General features: G+C 41.5%; 1 long non-coding RNA gene across 2 annotated transcripts; it reads left to right on the forward strand.

The window, feature by feature from the left end:
• The first annotated feature begins 4,009 nt into the window (after positions 1 to 4,009).
• LOC135346204 (uncharacterized) lies at positions 4,010 to 8,448 on the forward strand. Of its 2 annotated transcripts, none has more exons than XR_010397999.1 (8): positions 4,010 to 6,699; positions 6,760 to 6,813; positions 6,884 to 6,938; positions 6,995 to 7,068; positions 7,121 to 7,567; positions 7,620 to 7,753; positions 7,821 to 7,914; positions 8,068 to 8,448. It is a non-coding gene; the product is annotated as an uncharacterized LOC135346204 (long non-coding RNA). The 2 variants fall into 2 exon arrangements; XR_010398000.1 differs by having other exon boundaries at positions 7,121 to 7,554.
• Positions 8,449 to 15,131: the final 6,683 nt, after the last annotated feature.

Genomic DNA, 15,131 nt, shown 5'->3' on the forward strand with positions numbered 1-15,131 from the left:
GGATAAGGGGGGGGGGGGGCTAAGGGGGGCGAGCACCAACAGAAGCAATAATCGTTGAGTGAATGGCTGGAACCAGTCAACGTTTAGTGCAAAGTTAGATGAAGTGCAAAATTATAATGGCAGTAAGGAACAGTAAGGAAATCGTTCCCATCTCAGTGAAATCAGAAACTAATTACTACAGAATCTGTACCGTATGAATGGGGCTTGAACTTTGAACCTACAGATAGAGATTGGCCAAAGCTGTAACGTTACCTTTTACAATAATACTATTGTCGATATGTGCAAGCTCTTGTCAGTTTTCTTTATGTTGATGTAGCAGAAATGTTGCATTTACACATGAGGTACACATGAGGTTTACACACACATGAGGTTTACACATGAGCTCGTCAGGAGCTCGGCAGGGCACTGCAGTGGCCATGTCTTGAGCAGTTTATTATTGCTGATTCAGATTCAGTTAAAGGGGTTCAGTTAAAGGGGTCCGGATTAGCGAGCTTTTGCTTCAACCCTCACTGAACTAGCGAGTCTTGAGTCCTTCCCTGATGTTTGTACAGACCTCATCTCCAGCACTCATGAGTACTGGGACGAAAGTGCGTAGTACCGCGGTCGTCGTCTTTGTAGCATCAAGAGGTACGTGTTGTAGCTCTGTGTGTGTGGTTCTTAGCTGACCCCGTTGCATTGCATGTGACTGCAGATTTCTAAATGGGTGGACGTAGCAAGTTGCTACTACCTGACCTGCACTATTATGCGTAGACTGTAGACTGTGTTTGTGTAGACTGTGTTTGTGTGGCTGTTGTGTGTGTGTCTGTTGTGTGTGTCTGTTGTGTGTATTTTGATTCGTGGATTAGCAACTTATTTCTTGACGGCTAGTTTGACTCAATAAAGTAGTCGTGGCGAATGTAGTCGTGGCGAATGACTCCATCCAACTGATCCAATTTACACGTTGGGCACACAAAAAGAAATTGTTCAACTGGAGTGTCCAATATAATTATAGGAACAGACAAACATGCAACAGACAAACAGACAAACATGCAATGAAAAAATTTGTGTGCATAAGCTTACCCTATCAATAGCAAATCTTCTGCTTTGACACAGAGATTGCACAGTTGGTATTTCCCGAAGTACAGTAAGCTAACCATGCCCATGTTTTTAACTTTCTTTCTGGTACAGGTAGGGACTGGGTATGGAGTCAACTAAAATCTAGCAAACAAAATTAATATAGATGTGCAGATCTACAGTCACCCCCAGTGTCACAACTGATATTTGAATACAAAAAGTTCAAACTTACTCAATCGAGCAGTTGATTTTGCTAGCTATAGTATTGTGTGCTTCACTCTGTCTGACTTCACTCTGTCTGACGTTGACGTAGAGTAGAATCAATTTTGTTATTTCGATACGCTTCGTCTTCACAACTTGAAAGTCCGCTTCACAGTTATCTTCTACCTGGTAGTCTGGCTAGAAGACTCGTGATGATTTTGTCAACTAACCATACATTCCTATTATACATTCCTATTATACGTACATGTTGCACTCTCACACTCTCACACTACTTATTAACACTACTTATTAACAAGTCTTTATAATTGTATAAAATTATATGCAGAAGCTACTATCACGAAAAAGTTTATGTCAAGTGAAGAAGGTGACACTGATCTTATCACGCGTGATCGGTAATAGTGCTGTATTATGAAAGACCAGACCAGGTAGATAGTTGTATGTATGTAAGATATTTATTTACTCTGTGATGTGTGATGTGTTTGACAATTTGTGGTTTTCGTGTTTGGCGGTCTTGACCACGTATATTTTACCCCACGAATGAATGAATGAAGCGACCTTGCTACCCACGAAATCTCCACGAAATCTCCCAATATTGCTCCACGAAATATTTTGTCCCCCGAAAATTACCGCTAGAGTTTTTTTTTTTTTTTTTTTTTGTGATGCATATCGTATGATTATGATCTCGATCCCAGGCCGCTCTCAGAGGGCCCATAATAGAAAAGGGCCCATAATCCCCAGAAACTGGGGACTCCGTATAATGCTCAGTAAAACAATGACGTCAAATCGATTGTGAATTTGCGATTGTGAATTAACTGCGATTGTGAATTAACAAAGAACTCACAGCAGAACTCACAGCAGAACTCACAGCCTGCAACAGTGTGGTTATTGTTATTGTTGCATCATAAAAATAAATGACATATGGCTTACCTACCAACTTGACCACACCGAGCCATCTTTCACGTGAGCCATCCTCTATGCATAAACTTCCAAAATTGTATCTCCACATCTGTACAATTTGAGGACACTAAAGTTAGCTTTGTTTTGCACTAAATAAACCAGATTTCAAATTTGGAATCAATTGGACCAGGGGTTCTGAGTTTTAGAGTCGCCCACAAAAATTTACATTTTTTGTGGCCGATGACGTCATCAATTACGCGCGGTGACGTCGTCGCCACAGTAACAAATAAATTTTTTGGTAGTGAAATTTCAAGATTCTTTTGTCAAACTAAGCCACTTTGTTTGTGAACAGCATGCCTAGGAAAAGCAAGAGAGCTAGTGTCAAGAAGACTCTGGCTAGCACCTCATTACTAGATACATCACTTGATACAACATCACTTGATACAACACCTCACTTGATAGCTTAGCATTTCTTGAATCAGAGGATGAGGATGACCGCACAAACTTCAAGCTTGTCGAAAGATTCCCTAAGATCGCTTGGTGTATTTCTCTGCAATGTATTTACCAGCAATATCTTAACAGAAGCTGCCAAATTATCAGCAAGAATTGTTGGTAAAAGTGATAGAACTGTGAGGCAGTGGAGGACAAATGTCATTAATAACAAAGGGAAGCGTTGATACGTGATACCCATGGAAACATAAGGTGGTGGGTTAGAGTAATAAAACAGTACAGCACAGCTAAGGTCCTAGATCAGTGCATTCATGCTATCACTTGTAGTATTAGAGCGGTGCGGTAATTAGAAGGTACGTATAAAACTTTTTCACTACAATAAGTTGTATTATCATAACAATAACTGTGATTTGGGATCTTGGATATCATTCAAGGAATATACATCGACGTAAATATTCCACTTGGCAGACCAACGTTGCAAAATGTAAGGAGAACCGCATCATCGACAACACTGTCACTTAGAGAGTCCACACTCTTCACAATATCGAGAACAGCACAATATCGAGAACAGCCTACAGCCTTCTCAGTGAAAAGTTGGTTTCAATGGCCTTCGAGACCCACGCACTCTACCCAATGTCTGCTCCTTTAAATACGTGATGTCAACACCAAAAAGTTCATTTGTATGAAAAACCACGTACGTTTATAATAAAACACATACGTATGTTTATAACAAATAACATTGCAGGAAACCACATACGTTTATAGAAAACACGTACGTTTATAGCCAAAACACGTAGGTTTTATTGTGGCGTAAAATGAAACACGTACCGCATGCGCATGGAACAACCTTTTGAGTATGGTGCGAGAGGGTGAAGGAAATAGTTAGATAAATCTTATCCTTTCCTTGTCGCATTGATGGTGCACCCACGGACTGCGGACTGCTTGTTTGCACAGTTCGTCTACGTCTTTTCGTTGGGACGGTGTAGCGAGGTTTATAAAAGATTACCACAGTACCAAAAAGAGTGACAATCCGCTGCTCTCCTGTAGTGTGTAGTTTTAGAGTCTACGGTGATATTTCTTATTGCAGGATATTCTTGCGGCTACAAATGTACCGTTTGTAGTATACACCACCGGCAGAAGAATGATGGGTTTCAGGGAATCTTTTTCAGCAAAAATTAATTATCAAGCTGACATTCAAGTTTTGCTTTGCTCAACTCCGGGAAATTTTGCTGCTAGCGTGTAGGACTGAAAGCCAACAGAACAGCAAGACACTGGTACTGCTATACGCATACTGCCCATCGATTGGGTCCCTAGATGGTGATACAGTTGTGGAATCGGATGGTGCCGCTCTCTTGCGATCCATTCAGTGCGTGTGCGCTAAGTTGCTTAGTAATAAAAATGAATCATTCTGCATAATTCAATTCTCTCTACAAATGGCTCTTCAAATGGCTGACATGCAGACGCTCTTACCGTTTCCCAATGAGTGGGCGCTGACACTGCACGATCTTCGTCGTCAGGATTGATCGTCATGGAACTCTGTAGTAACTAGCCCTATTTATAAGCTAGTCGGCCGCACGCTAGACTGTCACAAGTAGGCAAAAGCAGACGTGTCAAGAGCCTGGGCATCCATTGAATAAGCGATCACAGTAGGATCGGCTAATGGAACAGAGGATGCCTCTCAGGATGAGGACTCAGATGTAGACAGCAACTGAGCTCACAAATTATTATGTTATTCGCTTTTTTATCTTGCATACATGTATCCTGTTATGTGTTGTTGATTTGGTGTTGTTGATTTGGTGTTAATTGAGTTTGGTGGGCGCTTTTGCACGGTTCAGTAGCCCCAGCCTAAATGTAGCGGTTCGGTGGTATCTGTCCAAAAGTGAACGTATCGGTGTTGGTCTCAGTGATATGTTCTCATTGATATGATTGTTGTTTGAGACCATGTTGAAGGGAAAGAGTATTAAGTCTATCCCTGCTGAAGGATGCGATAGTGACAGGAGTGGCAAGGTGTGCCGGCTGTTTACACAACGTACTAGGATGCATTTTCGGGCTTTCGAATCAAGCATCACAGCCATCGATTTCTGAGATACACAGCCATTGACACTGCTTCAGCCCAATACCGTTTTGAGAGGTTTGCGTCCAGCAGCATCGATCGGGCAGACTCGACCAGGGTCCTGTTGTTCTGTTGTGGTCTCGTGTCTTATCCCCTCGTCTCTTCTCGAACGCGTTTGATGTATACACCTGTCCTGAGGGCTTCTGCTTGCTTTGCCTTTCATCAAGGGCTTTCCACTCGAGAAAACTTCAAACACTTGGTCCTTGCTATTCAATACATACACCCATGTGTACCTAGATTTGTCGTCCGTGAATGTCAGAAAGTATTCTCCTCCTCCAAGGGACTTCTCCTGTATCTTTCCGCACACATCTGAGTGGACGACTTCAGTAGTTTGAGTTGTACTGCTCGAAAAGGGGCCGGACCTGTTGCATCCATGGACTCATCATCGTTGAATACCATTTGTGACACACCATACTTCATTCAGATCCATTGATAATAATGGGACCAGCATAACAAGCTAATTAGTACAACCATGACATTTAAACGAGCATGCGCCGTATAAAAGGCCAGCGCATAAGAAAAAAATGGCGACTGTTTGTGAGTCTTTTCTTTCTGACAAACCCTTCAGAATGAAGTGGTGGCCAGCACTTGTGTGATCGTCACCAACTCACCCCCGTCCCAACTCACCCCCGTCACCAACTCACCCCAAACCTTCCACTGGGTTGGCATACCACAGCCAGTTGGTGTTGACCAGTGTCAACTAGGCAACTAGGCATCAAGGCCAGTGTAGCTGGACAGTACCAGTTTCCTGACAAATACGCGGGCCACGTGGGCATTACGCAACAGCTAGGACAAGACTGCTAATCGTAGAAAACGACCGCGCCACAGTTTTGACTGCTCCTGAAGAGCTCTACAAGAGAGAGTGAGGAAGAAGCTATCGCCTGCTGGACGTATCACCTTTCTCGCCAGCTTTCCACTCGAGAAAACTTCAAACACTTGGTCCTTGCTCTTCAATACATACACCCATGTGTACCTAGATTTGTCGTCCGTGAATGTCAGAAAGTATTCTCCTCCTCCAAGGGACTTCTCCTGTGGGACTTCTCCTGTGGGACTTCTCCTGTATCTTTCCGCACACATCTGAGTGGACGACTTCAGTAGTTTGAGTTGTACTGCTCGAAAAGGGGCCGGACCTGTTGCATCCATGGACTCATCATCGTTGAATACCATTTGTGACACACCATACTTCATTCAGATCCATTGATAATATGATAATAATGGGACCAGCATAACAAGCTAATTAGTACAACCATGACATTTAAACGAGCATGCGCCGTATAAAAGGCCAGCGCATAAGAAAAAAATGGCGACTGTTTGTGAGTCTTTTCTTTCTGACAAACCCTTCAGAATGAAGTGGTGGCCAGCACTTGTGTGATCGTCACCAACTCACCCCCGTCCCAACTCACCCCAAACCTTCCACTGGGTTGGCATACCCCAGCCAGTTGGTGTTGACCAGTGTCAACTAGGCATCAAGGCCAGTGTAGCTGGACAGTACCAGTTTCCTGACAAATACGCGGGCCACGTGGGCATTACGCAACAGCTAGGACAAGACTGCTAATCGTAGAAAACGACCGCGGCACAGTTTTGACTGCTCCTGAAGAGCTCTACAAGAGAGAGTGAGGAAGAAGCTATCGCCTGCTGGACGTATCACCTTTCTCGCCATGCTAGACGCGACTAGTGCTGATGAAGGAACGCCAGAGACAATGGTGAGTGTAATAGTAGATGTACACTAATAGTAGATGTACACTACAGTCCTCATCACTGAGAAGCACTGCTTTGATGATTTGAGACAGGGCTGGCGTCATCGTGCTCGGAGTGTTTGGTTCGAAGTTGTTGGCGACTGGACTCTGTGATTCAGGTAGTTGTTTTAGCTTGTTTGCGTGATTGTTTTATTAGAAAGGGTACTCTTGTCGTCACTGCCGGCACCAGCTAGCTCTGTTTGGAGGACACTTCCTTGTCAATCAGAAGTAAGCCGCACCATCACATTAATTGGCTCTTTCACTTGTGCTGGAATCATTCCATCCCAGTACATACATCGTTCGCTGGACTGGGCACAGTTGGTCATGCTTACATCCAGAGAGGTATATATGGTACAGAGGTATATATGGTACAAAGACTAACTTTGTCTTACAATAACAACACTCCATGCAGTCGGCTGTAGAGGCTCTGCCACACTACAGCACTAAGGGACAGCACTAAGGGAGAAGTATGTTGTGTGTTGTTGAATAATTTGTATTTATTTTATTGATTACTCTATTTCAGTGGGTGATAACCGACGCTAGGCATGATTCCACGGCCAATGCGTATCATACGACTGTGCCTTGCCTTTCAGGAAGGTATGTTAGTTAGTGTTTAGTACATACATGTACTAAGTGTTGTAATTTTTAGCACTCTCTCCCGGACAGAGCACTCGGTAGCTCAGACCGAACTTCAGTGTATCAAGGGTATCAAGGGTAAATGTAACTAAAATCATTGTATACTCTCAGGTCTGAATGTTATGTTACTGAGGTTGCTCAGGTTGCTAAGTACGTGACACACACACCCTCAATCTCATCAACTCCATGCATCGGTACTAAGAACGTCGTCACAGAGGGTCGGGTCAGAGGTGGTTCCCTAAACTCTCTGATGAACGTAAATGAAGATGATACGTCACTGATAAATGTCTGTTCATAAGAACTGTCCATGAAGAAGAACTGTGGTGAGGATCCTAACGTTCTACAGCAGATGGCTCTCAACATCCCTAGAGTCCACCAGCTGCTGTCCAAACGTATCCACTATTCTGACAAGACTTTTCTCATGAGAATGCAACTGGCCGTACTTGAGTAAGATGAAGATGTAAGATGAAGATGATAATTTATTTTAAAATTAATTTGTGTGTTGTCATTAGAACAAGAATGTGAATTGTGAATCGCCAGTAAGAGAAAGGTTAAAGACCTTCGCCGTCCTGACAGGCTCTCGTGAGTGACAGGCTCTCGTGAGTAAGGTACGCTAGTATGTCGCAAGGAACGGCGTCGATTTGAGGTATGTGTATATTATGTACGTGTGGAAAAGTGCAATCGGGTCACTGGCTCTCATATTGACCCCTCAGCTCAGCAGTGAGCAAGACTGGTTCACTGATGGCATTGTTACCCCCCCCCCTTCTGCCTAGTGATGATATGGAGTCAGATTCAGATAGAGAATAGGTATTATAATTAATTACAACATTCTGAACATTCTGCGTCAAATGTCGACAAATAGTCCCCATCCTTCTTATTTCCTGTAATGATTGACAGTAACTAAAGTTATACTCACACATTTAGGTCCCTTTTGTCATGCCGCCTCTCCTTCCTCCTCAGGTACTCCTCATCTCCCAAACTTCCGATACAACCGGTGCCTCTTTGCCTCTTTTCATCATTTGCTGGATGCATGAGTTCGGAAGTCTAGAGGAAGAGCAATCACACACGGGCAGTGTGGACAGCAGTCCTGCAGTCCCTGTAAGACGGCAGAGCCCCGTGGATGACATGGAGAGAGAGCTGCGGACACATAAGTTTTAATAAAATATCATTGATTATCATGTTTATTTTTTTACTAATAGGCTGATCTGGGACGCCTCCCACCTAAGCTTCACCGTCTGCCTGAGTCCTGCCTCCCGGACTACCTTGTTAATTTTACTAACGACCACTTGTGGTGGAGTGTCTTTATATTTTATGATGAGAAATGATGACATTTTATTCTTACCTCGATCTCTTCTTTGGAAATCATAATTATGCACGTGGCCGCATGTTTTTGTTGGTTTATGTTGAGCTGTGTTTTCAAACTAGGCGCCATTTTGTGATTTTGCTTCCGGCCTGCTACTTTCCTGCATGAGAACGCGACATTCTTGTTCAAGGGTGCTGGAACACGTAGCTATGAAACTACCTGCAGGGATCCTTCACAGAATTATGAAGCAACACTCTACTAGTGTGCATTCCAAAAATGGAGAGGAAAACATGATGAGAACAGATTTTACACTACTTGATTAGCTAAAAGAAGATGAAGTTCCTTCTGGACTTGTTTGCAGGTACACAGGTCTTTTGTTGTAAAATCCCCCGTATATGGACAAAGTCAGCTCGTAACTTTGTTCACCTATATCTGGCTCTAGCGTACACGTACGTAAGCATGTAAGACCACGCCCCAATTTGCGTACGTAGAGTGCAGACTTTTATCATTGTGGTGGCTCTTAGAAGAGCCTGGTACTTAGAAGAGCCTGGTAGCAGCAGATGTAAGCCACTGTAGAGGACTCTGACCATCACTGTGTTCCTTGGAGGTTCGAACTCATGTTCTTTTGATGATCTTCTATGCGATCTTCTACTCCTCCTGCTCCCTCATTAGTGACTATCTGAACAAGAGGTGCAAGGTTCTAGGAAAAAGTACTAATTATCTTATGACAATAGTACGTGTTCACCAAGTACGTACCTTGTGACAAATAGCTTTGCAGGTGTAATGTACATGGCCTAAATCTGTTCGTTTTTCCCAGTATTTGTTGTCATGGTATAGTCCTGTCCTGGGGGTATGCACCCATTTCCTCAACCAGTCCCTTAAAGCCTTCGACTTTAGCCAGGCAGGTGAATTTGTGCTTTCCTCTGTATGGGCTGCCATCCTCCGTCAGCTATAAAAAAAGGTTTACGTACAGGGTGCTAGTAGTGCTGATAAAAGTTGAGAATTGCCGATGTAAACGCATTTTCCTTTAGGCGATCAGGTTGCACCTTGACTGTCACCTACCGGTACACCTGTACTCGGAGGATTCGGATTCAATAGGTCAACTGCTTGCCGTAAAAGATTATTGGCATGAGTAATCCTGTCAGCCATTCAAATGCTATAGCAAACGTAGTTGAGATCTCTGTGTTATTGATCTTTGGTTGGACATCTTTGGTTGGACAATTGAGGAGGTAATCGGGGAACGTTCAGATCTCTGTGTTATTGATCTTTGGTTGGACAATTGATGAGGAGGTAATCGGGAACAAGGTCTGGTCTGATACTCTGCATGTACACGTGGAGTGGGCTTATATTTTTACCTCGCGCATGTACAATCAAGGTGTCAGTATCAGTTTTTAAAATATGGTTTGCGAGACACCTACTCCAGGTAGTTATAAATATTGCGGCGTTTTTTCAAGGCCAAATGGAGTCTTGCGGGTGAAACCAGAATGCATATTGAAATGTGTGTGTATGGTTATAATAATTATGATGTATAATATAATATGGTAACTGACTGTAATGTATATGAATGTTGATGTATTATTGTAGCATGTATTGCCATGCGTATTATTTATAATTATGAACGTGCATATGCATGGTGACATGTATATTGTAACGTGCATATGCTATGCATGTCACTTGTAACGTGTTGTAACGTGTTGTAACGTGCATATGCATGGTGACATGCATGCATATTGTAACGTGCAACGTGCATATGCATGTGTACATTGTCAATTGTCATAGTCATTTTGACACAGATAACACCCCATATTTCGAACGTTAAATTGGGTTCCTGAGTTATTAATTTGTGCCACATTCTCACTAACTTGCTGAAGGGGCCGGGGTAGATCTTGGGCTTTGGAGTAATCAAAGGTTGAGTTGGATGTACAGTTGATGCACGCCCAGCAGCAACTTGTCCCAATAACACAGCAAGGGTCCCTTTTCTTTCTTCAACTTCTTTCTTCAACAGCCTTTTCTCTGTGGCCAGCAAATCACGTGGAGATCATAAATCTGATTGCTGTTTAACAAAGTAACAAAGTCGCAAGCCACTAGAAAAACTCTGTAGCAAAGGCATTGATTTTTTGAGTTTGTGCTATCTGATTTTTGAGGAGCATGTACTACAATAGTTTCATTTGTACTAACCAGTCTCTTTGCTAGAGCGGCCCTTCCTGTCAAAAATGGTGATTTTGCTCCATTTTGCTGCCCGTTTTTGCTGACGTAAGCAATGATATTCATTGATTTGTGACATCACAAATCCAAGCTCATGTGATGTCTAACCTGGCAAGTTGATCAGTCATAATGTGTCACAGGGGCGTGGCAATTTACACTACTACGCAACAGAAACCACCAAGAAATCAGCTAAAATCACGCCGCTCTAGCAAAGAAGAGACTGGTCTAGCTGAAAAGTATACTATTGTAGTACATGCTCCTCAAAAATCAGACCTTAACTAGCACAAACTCAAAAAATCAATGCCTAAATCAATGCCTAACACATTTGCTACTAAAAATTTACAAAATTCTGTGTATCTCAGAACCTACAACCTACTAACAAGCCTGCACTTCCGCTGGAGCTCAAAAGATGTGCAAGGTAATGAAGTACTTGCACAACAAATTTCAGATCTTAACTCAAACATAATTATAAGATAGTTCCATGCCTAACATATTTTCCAATGTACACATATTGGAATGATGATGTCATATGATGTAAAAGGTGGTGGTCCACTGGAAGCGCCAATAGTTGAACTTTCAGTACCTGCACTCAAATTGATCCAATCACATTTAGTTATTTAGTTTAGAAGATATACACAAAAACGTAAAAAAACAAAAGTTCTACTCTCTTTGGTTGTTGCACTGTACTAGATATATAAAGTGTTTTAATTAACTGTATAGGAATTAACTGTATAGGTATGTTCTACTATACTCCTGGGGGGGCGGCTGAATTCATGAGGGGGTTTAGAAGTTCATTAAGTTCATTGTCTATATCAGCTTGTCTATATCAGCACTATATCAGCACTCTTACGTCCAAGGTAGTATGGTTCTTTGTGGTTAACCAAGACTTAGTCAGCCACCGTGTTACACCTTCCAAAACTGCATGCATGTAGTCAACAGGTACAGAATCGACTTAAGTTGATCATAGATGTGAGCGGATATATGCCATTGACTGGTTGCTGACCAGCTTCAGCTTCTGTAGCATTCAGTATATGAGTGCTTTATTCGGCATTCTTTTGCCTGGATGGAGAGCAGCCATAACTCTCTGCGCACTTAAGGCCCGGGTCCAGATTTCAACACCAAAATTTACACTATGTTCATACTGCTGTATTATTTGCAATATACAGTGTATGCTGCATCAAAATGATCCAAAATGAAGCTCGATGTTTTCTTTTTCCAAAAAACTAATTAGCTTAATTCAATTATGCTAATTAGTCCCATAAATGGTAATGACGTCATGCCACTTTCAGAAAGAGAAGTGCAAATACGGCGTTGAAGATGCCAAGATATCAAGCTTCAAAAACAAGGCTAGATGAACATCTCATAGCTAGGTACTAGTATCCTTGATGGGAAGAGTAGGAGTTATTGTATTCTTGAGATACACAAAATAGCCTACCTCTAGAGTGGCTGTCAGAGCTAAAGAAGCTAGCATAGCTAAGAAAGTTTTGGACATTTTTACTTCCCATCAAGGAAACATAATCATAACAACATACTCTATCTTTTGAGGGCCTAAACAGCTACTCTTACCTTGTTTAAGTCCGCCGTATTTGTTGCCAAAGATAATCTATAATAGTTCTAGCAGCTAGCTAAGCAAATACATTGACCTTATGACGTCACATGCAATGAATAACATTCTCATTAACTCCATTCTCATTAACTCTACATGATCTACATAAAATGTTGGCAATGAATAAAATTAATCTTATCAGTGCCTGACCCAGGCCTTAACTGCGCAGAGCTGGCTGTTTGGCACACAAAGCTGCAGGTAAATCAAATAATTATTGCCAACACAACTGATGCTTTAAAACGTGTAGGTACTTGAAAAGTATTTACAAAAACGCGAATTTGACTTGCTAGGGGTTGTAAGAGGCGTTATTCATTCTAAAAAGGTTTTACATAATGATTTGAAACATGACAACATTAGCTCCACTAAACAATGTATACTTACTTACTTACCAGGGTTCGGAAAACTCATGAAAGAGTAGACACAAACAAGAAACAACTCATTTCTTTCTCATCGATGAGTAATAATTATAGTGTTACTATTCTTTGAGTCTAAACTTTCCATGGAGTGAACATCATGACATCTCTTGTCATGCTTCATGCATTGCTTCATGCATTAGTGTTCACACATGGAAAATACAATAAAGAATTGTCATAGAACAAGTGGAACAAGTGGGTGTATATTCGCTAGTCCCCTAATAAGCCACTTCTTGCAGAAAAGGGTGGGCGTATTTTCACGGTACGGTATATAAAAATTATTTAAATTGGTATCCTCAAGTCATACAAAGTCGCACTTTCCACACTGACGCACTTTCCACTTATACACACTGAATAAAATCAGGCCTGTGCTAATGGCTTTCGGATGAATGGGAGACAGAATGGGAGACATACAATGAGTACCCCGTATCGTATCCTGAAAGAACAGTTGCGTTTCAGGCAACTGTACGGCAACTGTACGTCACATGACTAATTATATATCTGCCCAACAAATCATCATTGTTGCACATGTGCACCCAAAGTTTATGGTCTCAACTGAAGCTACTGTATGAAGAGAGACCCCTGGCCTTAAGTAGCCTTAAGTATGAGTTATCCAGCTTGATCTGGCAGCTCAATTAATGGTGCTGTTACATGCTGTTACAGATCTGTGTGTGTGTGCCCACATTTGTTTATGTCCCACATTTGTTTATGTCTTATATTTATGTTCTCAGTGAGATGAAGTTGCTGAGACCATAACGTAGTTGTTCGACACATTGAATGTCAGCGAAACTTGGGAGAAAAGCGTGGAAAGGCTTTACAAAAACCCCCAAAAAATTGATGATGCCCACACTATACTTTTATAGCAGTGAGGTCATTTGTGGAAATGGTTAAGTATCTATTCACGATACCTGTTGTTGTGCCAAACAGTGTGCCAGGACCTTTTTTTGGTCAGCAAAGGTAAATCGAAAGGTAAATCGAACGAAAACCCAGTTTGCAAAGAACACACAGGTCCCTTTGCCTTTGCCTTTGCACTGTGGAAAATGTGTGTATAATGTATAATTGTGTATAATGTATAATACATAATACATACATGTTCAGTGTAGCTATGTACAATAAGAGTAGTAAATCTATGACAGTAAATCTATAAACGCAAGCACTCACCCAGAATTTTCTCTTATGGTTCAGACTACAGTGTAGCAACATCTATAATTATAACTTACTTAATTATAATAGTAGTGGTTTTATAATAGTAGTGGTTGTCTGTCTGTCCTCCATGCCTGGGCCTTGTACTGGCAGCATTAATTTTATTCAGTTAATGAGATTTATAATCTTTATCAGTGCATGTGACGTCATGAGTCAATGTGTCAAGCTAGCTGCTGGAACTATTATACAATATACAATCCAAGTGGACTTAGCCACCCTCTACTTAGCCACCCTCTACTTTATGCAAAAGCAGCAATGAGGTTTTGAAGCTTGATCACCAGCATAATTCATTTAAATTCATTATCTTGATGTAGCATAAATAAATACAGCAGTTGTTTTGACCCGTCTGTCTGTGTATTCTCAGCCTGGATGCGATAGCACTGTGTCTTTAAATTTGGCAGATTTTGGTGTTACATCGAATAAAAGCGAATAACTTACATGTTGTTGGACACAAAGTTGAGTGACCGCTTAAGCACTTTATTGAATCACCAAGAACGATACGTTACGTTGCCTCAGTACATTTGTAGGAAAGCCTTTCTTGTAGTGGAAAGAAAGTTGAAGTCCCAAGCCAAAGAGAGTTTTGACAAGTTTCAAGTTTCAACAAACAGTCCCTATGCACACATTTCACTATGCACATTTCACTATGCACTATGCACACATTTCAATGCACCTACATGTACCCGAAAGCGACCTAAAGACACTAGTAGCTTAACGGGAGTGTCACGTCCGCCATCTAAAAGGGCATCAAGAAGATTGTTTGAGCTTTGTAAGTAGCATTACATGTATACAAACACACATTAATTTATGACAACCTGTTCTTGCTGTAATTTTCTTTTCTTTAGCTCCAGAGAGACCGTAATTAGATACATGTTGCAATTTTCTTTTGTAGCTCCAGAGAGACCTCCTCCTTGTCCAAGTGAGAATCTCTCACCCACACATGGTATGCACAATGTCATGTACAAAGAACTTAATTATTATAATTATTATAATTATTATTATAATTATTATGACGCAATTAGATAAAAAAACATGGGTTTAATCTTGCCTCGTATACATGCATTATGGCAAATCGATCTGTTCGACATCTGTTAAACGAGCGTGTTGGCTTTAATTACCGCATTAGTCGCTTCCGGAATTCTGAGTATATGCGACCTTTGACCCCGAAATCTTTGACCCCGAATCTTTGACCCCGAAATTTCCATTCAAGCCTTAGTAACGAGCTCTTTTTTCTTTTTTTCTCTTGCACAAAAACGGCACACTCAAAAATAATGCGCAAACACAAGGGAGAGGGGAA

Source organism: Halichondria panicea, chromosome 13, assembly GCF_963675165.1.
Source record: "Halichondria panicea chromosome 13, odHalPani1.1, whole genome shotgun sequence".
NCBI classification, from domain to species: domain Eukaryota; kingdom Metazoa; phylum Porifera; class Demospongiae; order Suberitida; family Halichondriidae; genus Halichondria; species Halichondria panicea.